Consider the following 12338-nt stretch of genomic DNA (forward strand, 5'->3'; position numbering starts at 1 on the left):
ACTTCATAATTTTTTCCATTCACTTTAACTCCTCTGTGTTTAAGAGGAAGTTTCAGAGTCTCTTCTGAAATTCATTTGTGTCTTTTCTTTCTTTCCTGTCTTTTAGTGATCTTTTACATTCTTGATGTTTCCCTACAACTCTTCTGGTATTTGATCCTGAGAGTCTAATGCATCAAATATGTTCATGAGATGTTCTCTAATTTCAGGTGGGAAGTACTCAAGATCGTATTTTGGCTCTTGTGGACTTGTTTTCAGATTTTTCAGCTTCAGCCTGAACTTGCAATATGAGCAATTGATGGTCTGCTCCATTGTTGGTTCTTGGTCTTTGTTTTGGTTGATGCTACTGAGCTCCTCCATCTCTTCCCACAGATGTAGTAAATTTGATTCCTGTGTATTTCATCTAGGGAAATGCACTTTTATAGTCACTGTTCATATTGTTTTAAAAAAGTGTTTTCAATAAATAAGTACATGGTCTTGCAAAATTCTATCATGTGATTGATCTCCAAAATCCTTTCTATTACCAACTACAGATCCTTTCTCTTTGTTTCCAACGTCTACATTCCAATCACCATTAGTTATCAATGCATTTAATTGCATGTTTAATCCATTTAAGGGAGAAGTTGGTAGAATTCTTCAATTTCTTCATCATTGGTTTTATTGGTTGATGCATAAATTTGAGGACTAGGGGTTTTAACTAGTCTTTCTTGTAGGTGTATGGACATTATTTTATCACCGACAGCATTGTACTTCAAGATACATCTTGAAATGGTCTTTTTGATGATGAATGCAAAACTTTAGACACATGAATACCAAACCTTTGACAGACTTAATAGCTAAGAAAGAATTTCCTCTGCAATTACAAAAAATTGTAGATTTAACAATTTTTAACCCACTCCCATCCAGTCAATTCTGACTCATGTTGTTTTTGTTGTTGTTGTTAGGTGCCGTCAAGTCAGTTCCGACTCATAGCAACCCTATGCACAACATAAGTAAACACTACCCAGTCTTGCACCATCCTCACAATTTTAAATACATGGTTTGAATCAAGTGCCCCTTAGTCCTCAAAACGATATATTTGTTTGTGAACACTTTAAACAGGTCTTGTGCAGCAGATTTTCTTAATGCAATGTGTCATTTGACTTCTTGGATACTGCTTCCATGAGTGTTGATTGTGGATCCAAGCAAAATGAAGTTTTGACAACTTCAATCTTTTATGTATTTATCATGATGCTGTTTATTGGTTCATGTATGAGGATTTTTGTTTACTTTACATTAAAGTGTAACACATAATGAAGGCTCTGGTCTTTGATCTTCATCCATATTTCAAGTTCTCTTCACTTTCAGCAAGCAAGGTTGTACAAGTTGTTAGTGAGTCTTCCTGCAATCCTGATGGCATGCTCTTTTTCATATAATCCAGCTTCTGAAATTATTTGCTCAGCATACAGAATAAGTATGAATAAATATGGTGAATAAGTATGGTGAAAGAATACACTTCTGACACACACCTTTCTTATTTTAAACCATTCAGTGTCCCCTTGTTCTATTTGAATGACGGCCTCTATGTACAAGTTTGCTCATGAGCACAATCAAGTGTTCTGGAATACCTATTCTTTGCAATGTTATCCATAATTTGTTGTGATTAAAAGCCTTTGCATAGTCAACAAAGCACAAGCAAACATGTTTCTGGTATTCTCTACTTTCAGTCAAGATCCATCTGATATCAGCAATGATATCGCTAATTCCCTGTCCTCGTCTCCATCCAGCCTGAGTTTCTGTCAGTTCCCTGTCGATGCACTGTTGCTTCCATCCAGTCAATTCTGATTCATAATGATCCTAACAGGGTTTCTGAGACTGTAAATCTGTAAGGGAGCAGACAGTCTCATCCTTCTCCTGCAGAGCATCTTGTAGTTTAAACTCTCACACTTTCTGTTAGCAGTTAAGCATTTAACTCACTATGCCACCAGGGTTCCTTTAGTTGTCATATAGATAAAACATAAACTATTTAAGACCAGCTATATCATATGGGAGGACACTCAAATGACATATAATTGTCATTTTAAAGAACTGTCCCAAAATTGTAGCTGTAGTAGTTAACTCGCATAGTCATTGTTGTGTGGCCTTAGGTAAATTTCTAAGCCTCTAAGGGTGACTCCATAAGGCAATCTGGTAGAGTAGTGGTTACTAGTCGTGCTGCTAACTCATGGTCAGCAGTTCAAAACTACTAGCGGCTTCATGGGAGAAAGATGAGACTTTCTGCTCCCATAAAGATTTACAGCCTGGGAAACCCTATATATGGTCGCTGTGAGTTGGAACCGACTTGGTGGCACACAATTACCTCCACTGCCTAGAGATAATATATAGAAAGTAAATAATAGATATTCAGTAAAGAATAACCATGCTGTTCTTTTTATTTTTTACAAAAAACAAATTGTAAAATTCATGAGGCACTGTGGGTTAATGCGCCAGACTGCAAAACCATTTGAACTGCAAGGTTGGTGGTTCAAGCTCACTAGCTGCTCCTCAGAAACCCTGTATAGTGTCGCTCTGGGTCGGAATCGACTCAACAGCACTTACAACAACAACAACCATTATTGTTAAGTGCTGTCAAGTCGGTTCTGACTCATAGTGACCCTTTATCGGATTTTCAAGGAGCGGCTGGCAAGCTTGAACCACCGACCTCGACCTCGTGGCTCAAACTGAACTTGCAGTGCAGTGCATTAACTTGCAGCACCACACCTATTATTAGTCACATTAAATTAAAAAAAAAACAGTTTGACATTTAAAAACAAAAGAGGACTTTCACAATGTTGATTAATTTAACTTAGAGTGCATCCTTTATACATACATAAAACATTCATGCATACTTTTGCAATGATAGGTTCTAGAAGAATGTTATTGTTAAGTGCCATCAAATCAGCTCCAATTCACAGAGACCCTATATAGGGTGTCCAAGGAGCAACTGGCAACCTTTTGATTAGCAGTCCAGTGCTCATCCTATAGTGACATAACAGGACTCTCCAGATGAATAAGCCAGTCTAAACAGTTTCATTCCATTCCAACCTCCTTTCTTCCTTGGTGTTTGTAATACAAGAAGTCTTGAGAGATGCTGGGATCAATGGCACATTTATCCCAGTCTTTTTCCTTAGAGTGCAGCTGATGGTGAAAACGTGAGGAATCTTCTACCTTAACTTTGATGCTTTTTCCTTCATTCACTTCTGGTTGTGAACTGAGGCAGATCTTCCTCTTCAATCTCAGCTATTTCTACCACCTGTCAAAAGAGTCTTTGTTGTAATTGCAGCCCAATAAGAGGCGGTCAGCCCAAACTGTGGAGACAGACAGCAGCTGGTCCAAGCAGATGCCGTCGTCAGATGACTTGAATCAGTCAGGCACGCAGCACAGGATGAATTCCATTTGGACTTTCTATTGCTTCTCACTCTCTGAATAGGAGCTGAATTGCTTTGCGAAGTCAGCCACCTGCTACACCCACAAAACCAGTTCCTCCATCATGGTGACCGCCTTGCCACCCACCATGACACAGCCACTGCTGAAGGCCATACCTTAGCCATGCTGTTCTTTTTTTAAATCATATTCATCTGTTGCCTGGAGCATTTTGGCAAAATGTTTTTTGGCTGGTCTCCTTGTTGCTCTCCTTTTGCCTCTCCCAACAACCTACTCTCCACAAAGAAGCTAAATGTAGAGAATGCATAAATTAGAGTATAGCACACCTGTGCTCAAAATCTAAAACCTATACCATGACTTACAAGACGTAATCATCTATCTTCAGGTCTCTGCTCAAATGTCACCTTTTTAAACAAAGATGTCGCCTAACAACCCTATATAACATCTTCCACAAGGAGCTCTAGTAGCGTAGTGGTTATGAATCGGGCTACAAACCTCAAGGTCAGCAGTTCAAAACTACCAGCTGTTCTGCGGGAGACAGATGAGGCTTTCTGCTCCCGTAAAGATTTACAGCCTCGGAAACCCTGTACAGGGTCGCTAAGAGTCAGAACTGACTCCACAGCACGTAACAACAATCACAACTTCCCAGCAACCTGTTTCATTTTTCCCCATACCACTTATCACTACCTGACACGTTGTGTCTTTACTTGTTCATCTGTTTGTTGTCTATGTGATAGTTGAGATTTTGTGTCCACTTGACTGGGCCAAGATTCCCAGGGGTTGGCAGTTGAGATATGGTTATCCCCATGGTGAAACCTAGTACAGGCATAGGTAACTCTATGATGATTGGCTATGACCAGTCAATCAATTGAAAGGCTATTTCTTGGGGGTGTGACCTACTCCAATATAATGGACACACAGGAAAAACTTGCTTTCTTTCCTGCTGGTGATTTGGGGCTCCTATCTGCCTCTCTGCCTAACAGGCCCACCAGCCTATCTTTGCTCAACTTACCCAGACTTGGAAATCCTCAATTGTGAGCCATTTCCTTGATATAAATGTATCTTTATATGTATGCATATACATACATAAATATCTATGTATATAAACATATATATATATATATATACATAAATATCTGTGTATATAAATATAAGTTTTGCTGGTTTTACTTCTCTATAAAACCCAGCCTAAAATACTCCTCTACGGAATTACAAGTCACAGAAGTGCAGGGAACTTTGTTTCCTTCACTACTGTATCCCAACTCCTAGCACAGTGACAAACTCACAGCAGGTGATCAGTAAATATTTGTGGGATTCAAAAAAAAAAAGAAGAAGAAATTATGTGTTTACATATATACTGTATACATATATATACTGATTTTATATATATATATATATATATACTGTACTGTCAGTACTCAATAAATAATGCCTTCCTCAATTAGTATTAGTTTCTTTCTATTTATCCCCTTTGCTGCCATAATCACCGTCCTGTTATATTTTGTCCCAAAACAAGGAGTTTAAAGCAAAATATTCAGTCACAACACAGGTCACAACCACAGGTAAGACTTTGCTAACCATACACCAGAAATGAAACTACTCTTAGCAAGTTGACTGGGAGATAAGAAAGCTACGTGCTTCCTGGTTCAGCTTCACCACATAGGAACTACGAGACTGGACAAGTCACTTAACCTTGCTGAGTTTTAGTTTTCCAATCTATAAATGAAACTTTCCTCATATGGTAACTGTTAGGATTACATAAGCTAATGCACAGTGCCTAGGTCACAGAAAATACTTTAAAAATTCTAGAAACTGTTAATATTATCAATTAGCTGTCCATGTGAGATGTCTGTGTGTCTTTAATTTTTCTTATACAGCCTCACTTATTTACAGTTAACCCTGGAGCTACAGAAATTGATGAAGTTACCAACCAGTTTTTAAAAGGATTTAAAAAACAGGAAATAATGATAGTCATTTATTTATAAAAAGATACGTTCTTGTTTCAGAAGAAGCTATTTTTCACTTCCCTAGTATCCTGGAATGTCTATATCTCAGACTTCCTGATTCTTTTGCTTAATAAACAGATGAGTTTGCCTGGAGTCATGATGATTACACGTGTTCTGGAAATAAACTTGAGAAATCTGTGTCTGCTAACTACTGCCATAAATTCCCAAGATTAGCATGTAGTATTAAAAGAATAGTAAATTATTTAGGCTTTCTAAGTTAATTTTAAAACATAGGGAGGGGAGTAAGTTCATTTAAAACTGTTTTTATTTATAAATATAAAAAATATTTATTAAGTAATAAATATTTATACATAAAATACTTAGTAATATTTTTATAAATATCTACAAAGATTTGTTAAACATGGCATAGAAACAAACAATACAGCATAGAAGTGACTGTACTCAACTAGTAGGCTGTGCTATCAATTGTGACTACATATATGACATTTGTCATTTTAGGTCACCTTTCTAGGTAGGTGTCATTTTCTCAAACCATCTGGATAATATCTGAGATGTCTAAATTAATCTCTGTGGCACTTTTGATGCTCAAATTCAAATATCCTTAATAAGACAGGTTTTGTTTTCAAATTTATAAATGACGTGTTTATATAATTTATTTATTAAATTTAAAAGCTTGAGAATTTAGAGATATTTATATACTGAGTCCTGGTGTGGCGCTATAGGAAAAGCACTTGACCACAAGGTCAGTTTGAACTGCATGGACGGCAATTCAAACTCAGCCAGCCATTCCTCAAAACCCTATAAAGGGTTGCTATGGGTCAGAACTGACTCGGTGGCACTTAACAACACAAATATACTGAGAAGGATTCCTGGTAGTGCAGAGGTTAAGTGATTACATTGTAGCCAAAAAGTTAGTGGTTTGAACCCAGCAGTCATACCATGGGAGAAAAATGCAGCTGTCTGCTTCTATAAAGATTACAGTATTAGAAACTCTATGAGGCCAAGAACATTCTACTCTGGTGTATAGAAGTAGTATGAGTCTGAATCGACTCTACAGCAGTGGGGTTGGATTTTTGTTTTGTTTTGTTTTTTTTATGTACTAAGTATATCATCAAGGAAAGAAACCAGAAAGCATCCTTTCCTAACCCCATAATTTATACTACCCCAAAAGAAAACAAATACATTTTGGGTTAAAACATTTTTTAAGAAAGTCATTAGTTACCAAAAACAATTCTATAAATGAACATGGCAACCACAATTGATATTCAATAATTCACCTGGATTTTTAATCACAAAAATACACCATCAATGCTTTTACTAATTGAAGTTCTATGTTCAGGTCCAATTATAATAAAACACTGTGCATGAGAAAGTTGATTTGGTTTAACTGAAATGATAAGCATGTACTGAAATTCAAGACTTGAATTTAAGTGAGTCACTATAAGACTTCTCAATACCTTAGATGAACTGAACCCTGAACCCTACCCTCTGCAGGAAATACTGTGCTGTGTCATCCATTTTACAACTACAAAATGAGAAGCAATGTATTGCAGAACTCTAAGTAGAAATGAAGTTTTACTAGAAATGAGAATTTTAAAAGTTGTGTCTTGGCAAAATGACGTCCAGATTCTTAACTTTCAATGACTCTGGTGATGGAGGCTAGAACTTTGGGATAGATGTGATTCTTTTCTGCCAAGACTCATTTTAAAGAACTTCTTTATACACAATCACAAGGCAAGGATGTCTCCATTATGTTGCAGATTTCACATCCTGACAAAGCCTCTCAGTACTAATTGTTTGCTGTTAAGTGCCGTGAAGTTAGTTCTGCCTTATAGCGACCCGACCGTGTATAAGGTTTCTAAGGAACAGCTGGTGGGTGTGAACCACCGACCTTTTAGCTCAAACTGACCTTACGGTCTAGCACAGTATCCTGCAGTGCCACCAAGACTCAGTCTACAATAATGATAAATCAAATAGCAAAGTAAATATACATATATATATATATATATTAACCTATCAGTGATGTGGCAGAAGAGCAAGGAAAATCCACAGAGTCTAGGGAAAGAAAGAAGCAAAACACAGAGATATGATCTTGATCCCCTATAACCTAAAGCATCATATTGATGGCCAAATACCTACTCATGGGACAGAAAACAAAAACAAGAAAGATTGATGGGAAAACCTCCAAATAAAGCCAGTGCATCTCAAGAGTAGTCACCACCTGCCAGTGGGAGCTTGATGCTGAACTGGTTTCAGTGGAACTGCAAGACTAAGACAAACTAGGAGAAAAGTTCTGGTATTTTCAAAATCAGCCAGTGAAAATCCTATAGATCATCAACTGTCAGATCCTCAACCAATCATGGGGATGGTACAGGAGTAGGCAGAATTTTCTTCTATTGTGCCTGGGATCACCATGAATTGGGGGCTGACAGGATGGCAGCTAACAAATAGTAACAAATAAAATATTTTTTTCAAGACCCCAAACTTATTTTATTTTGAATTTAATAATAGTTTCTGAGTTTGTTTGTTTGTTTGAAGTCTCAGTCATTCTAGTAGGCCTTTAAACTTTAAAAAGTTCAGAGTCCTTTAAACAGAGGCTACAAAGTCCAGTGCTACTAGATAAGCACTGGACTGCTAATCACAAGGTTGGTGATTCAAACCCACCGGCCACTCCATGAAAACCCTATACAGGGTCTCTATGAGTCAGAACTAACTTAATGGCACTTAACAACAACAACACAGTGTATAAGGTATAAACTATCTGATCAGAAGCGAAGACTTCTGCACCTCATCCACTGCTGACCTCCCTGCGAGCTCTTTCTAGGTGACCTTTGAAGCATGATTTCAGCATCAACAAGTTCTGCCTCCCCAGAGAAAGAGCCATCTCCACTGCTTGTCTTACCTTGATCATTCCACATTCATTTAGAGTCTGCTCACTGTACACCTGTATCTTCCAGTAGAAGCTGCTCCTTCTCCCAAGGTTCCTTCTCTAAGGTCCAAGTCATCTCCAGTGTCACCCCCATCTCCTCAATGATTCGTCATTGTCTGAACTCTGGACACTCCCCCTCATTTTCTGAGGACTTTGGCACCTGACTCACTCCTTCTCTACTGAGTGTTGTCGTCATCATCTTAGAAGATTTCCACACTCATTTGGATGAGCCATCCACAATATCAGGCACAAAGGTTGCTAAGTTCCTCAACTCAATAGTTGTCACCTTTTCTCCTCTCCAGTCAATCACTCCCACAGTCTAATTCTGGATAACAGCGTCACCTGGAACTGAACCAACTGAAATTTCTAATTCGGGTCCAACAAAGTGACCTCAAATTTCTGCCTCTCCAGTTCTCTCATTCCCCTTTAAGCTAACCCAGACCTCCAATCCTTTTTGTTCTTAGCTAGATCTATTACTGCCCTTTTGATTTCCTGTTCTTTTCCGTATCCAGATTCATGATGTATCATAATTACAAGCACTCTCTTGACATTATAAGGGAGCATGGTGGCGCCATATGATAAGCACTGGGCTGCGAACCAAAAGGTCCACAGTTCGAGCCTACCAGCCGCTCAGCAGGAGAAAGATGAGGTTTTCTGCTCCTGCAAAGATTTAAAAAGCTTTGGAAAATCTATGCAGAATTGCTATGTAAAGAAAAAGATGATCACCACTAGAGCAATAAATAATATCATTATAAATGGAGAAAAGATTGAAGTTGTCAAAGACTTCATTTTGCTTGGATCCACTATCAACACTGGCTTTTTCATAGAAGACCCACTAATATCAACAGGTCTTTCTTCTAGAATGATTCCATTTCTTCCAAGTCTGCGGCCTGGGAAGTAGAAGCCTGGATGCAAGTACACTGGAGCTGAGAGTAAGGTTAGCAGTCAAAAGGTATAGAAGTCTTATCAGACTAACTCAGTCCCACAACTTACACCCACCTTCCTCAATATCTGCTTTTCCTGAGTCTCCAGATTTTATTAATCAATTTCTTCAAAAATTATACTTCCAATCTCCTATGGGAGTGGAGAAGGTAATTTGGTACCAGGTAGATATGCCTTTACACAGACTTTCAAGCAATTCCTATTGGCAGTCCCTGTCTCACTTCCACTTCCCACAGAACCTAGAGATTCCAATTCCTGATGGTCTGAAATGAGGGGAGGAGGTACTAGTTCATTTCTCTGTACATATTTCCTCTTCTTAGCCAACTCACCTGCTTTTTAACGTCATGCATGTGGTTCAAGATTACAGATGTCTCCCAGCTTCATTAAAGATTGACTGTCATTCACTTTCTTGTTCTCCTTATTGTTTTAGCGTGATTTTTCAAGAGGAGTATGTAATTGGAAGGCTATTACTTAACATCTTGAAATCAAAAGTCCCATATATGCTTTAATTCACTGAAATGTGGTTTCTGCCCAATACTACACAATAAAAACTGCTTCCTCACAAAAATCTTTGTTGCTTAAGCTTCAGAGTACCAATCAGTCTTAATCCTTCAGTCTTCCTCCTTCTTGACAATCTTGGTGTCAAAACGTTTTGGTGTAGCGCTGTAGGATAAGCACTGGACCACAAGGTCAGCAGTTCAGAATCACTAGCTGCTCCTTGGGGTCACTATTAGTCAGAACTGACTTGACAGCACTCAACAAAAACAATCACTTCTTTCTTGGAATTCATTCTTCTCTTGGCTTTTGGGACACATTCTTCCCTGGCTTTCCTCTCTGAGTGCTGCTTTTGTATGTTTCATCCTGATGGCTTTCTCTTCCTATGTTATTATCTAAGGAGCCCTTGTAGTGTAGTGGATTACATGTCAGGCTGCTAACTGTATGGTCAGCAGTTTGAATCCACTGGGCACTGCTCGGAAGAAAGATTGGGAATTCTGATCCTGAAAAGAGTCACATGACCTCAGAAATCTATATAGGGTCGCTATGCGTTGGAACCATCTCAACAGTACATCACCACCACCACCACCATATTATTATTTTTATCTGGAGTCCTGGTGTGGCACTGTAGTTTAAGCACTGGACTGCTAACTGCAAGGTCAGCAGTTCAAACCCATCAGCCTATCCTTGGAAACCCTACACAGGGGCACTATGAGTCTGAAATGACTTTACAGCACTTAACAACAACATATTCGCTGTGATCTCAACATAAATCCTCTTCTTTGCTCACACTATATAATCGTCCTGCAAAGTCTCATTAACTCTCACACCTTTAACAACATTCCATGTGCTGATGACAACAAAATCTAACTTGCCAACCTGTCATTTCCCGAGTTCCATATTCTTACATTCACCTGGATTCTGCACATCTTTTTTTAGATGTCTCTCAAGCATTTCAAAATCAACACATACAAAAACAAACATGTAATCCATAACCTTTCCCAATCATCCTGTCTTCCATTTTACTGAAAGGCTCTACAATTTACACATTTGCTAAAGTAAGAGACTAGAAATGAAAACAAAACAAAACCAATCTGACTTCTCCTTTTCCTCACATGTAATTTGTCACCATGTTATATTTATTCTAACTCCCTTGTAGCTCTTAAATTAATCCCTCACTTTTCATCTAATCATAACTATCTTAACTCAGGTCCTCATTTTTTTTACTTGGACACTAATCTTGCACTGTTTCAATTCTTTTGCCACACTAGCAACCAATCTTCCTAAAATGGTTATTTACCATCCTTTAGTGGCTCCGAAAGCCAAAAGATAAAGGTCCAAACTCCTTGGCATAGCAAACCATAACTTCACACTCTACACCAGTTTCATTAGGAACTATCTTTAATTTCCAAAAAGAAAAAAGTTCTCTTGCTCAGATTCTTTGTACATGTTGATACCTCTGCTTAGGAAACTTTTCTTCATTTCTTGAGTTAGTCCTTCAAGACTCAGCTCAGCAACCACTTCTTCTAGGAAACCTTCTATGATCTCCCAAATCTGACATTGTGACTCTCTAATATATTCCATTTAACCCTCCTGTAGGTGTGGCACAGTGGGTTAATGTGCTGGACTGCAAAGTCACCTTGGACCACAAGATCAGCAATTCAAGCTCACCAGCTGTTCCTTGGAAACCCTATATAGGTCCCTATGGGTCAGAACCGACTCAATGGCACTTAACAACAACAACAACATATCATCTGAAGTCCTGGTGTATCATTATAAATAGGCACTGGACTGCTAACAACAGGATTGGTGGTTCAAATCTACCAGCTGCTCCTTGGAAATCCTATCCAGGGTCACTATAAATCAGAACCTACTTGATGGCACACATCATCAACAACAACAACAATATGCTTTCAGAACAGCCTATGTAACACTACATTTTAACCATCTCTTTACATCTTGTGACCATGAGATTGTAAGATCTTTGTGGTTGGGGACCTTTAGTTATTTGTCTCTAGATATCCAGCATCTTGTGCATCTAGAATCCTATCCACACCTAGGTAGTCAATAAATAATAGTAGCAAAGAGATATTAGCATTCATTACATGCCAAGCACAGTTTTGAACACTTCACACAGATTAATCCTCACACTAGCATTATGAAGTTCTCCCCATTTTACAATTAAGGAACCTGAAGCACAGAAAAGTTAAGTAACTCACAGAGCTAGTACATGCTGGCTCCAGAATTTAAACTCACATAGCCTTGGTGGCTCCAGAATGCACACTTTTAGCCACTCTACTACACTGCTTATGTTTGTTGAAAGCTTTAAATCTTCTTCTTGTTGTCACTGGGTACCATCAAGTCAATTCCAACTCATAGTAACTCCATGGAACAGAATAACATTGCCCCATAGGGTTTACTTGGCTATAATGTGTGTGTAAGCAAATTACCTGGTGTTTCTGCCACAGAGTTACTAGGTGGATCTGAACTACCAACCTTTTGGTTAGCATCTGAGCATTTAACCAATGTGCCACCAGGGCTGTTTGTTTAAGTCTTGACTCAAGCAAAAAATTAATTGGGGCTAGACCATTAATAAGGCATTAATA

At 38.4% G+C, this 12338-nt stretch overlaps 1 protein-coding gene and 1 pseudogene across 1 annotated transcript in view; both read right to left on the minus strand.

Moving 5' to 3' along the window:
* DST (dystonin) overlaps window positions 1–12338 on the minus strand; it is a 626281-nt gene that overhangs the window by 508837 nt on the left and 105106 nt on the right. The gene's annotated exons all lie outside the window — the stretch shown is intronic.
* On the minus strand, window positions 3185–3531 carry LOC102818567 (annotated as a pseudogene).

This window comes from Chrysochloris asiatica, unplaced genomic scaffold (genome assembly GCF_000296735.1).
Source record: "Chrysochloris asiatica unplaced genomic scaffold, ChrAsi1.0 scaffold00019, whole genome shotgun sequence".
Lineage (NCBI taxonomy): Eukaryota > Metazoa > Chordata > Mammalia > Afrosoricida > Chrysochloridae > Chrysochloris > Chrysochloris asiatica.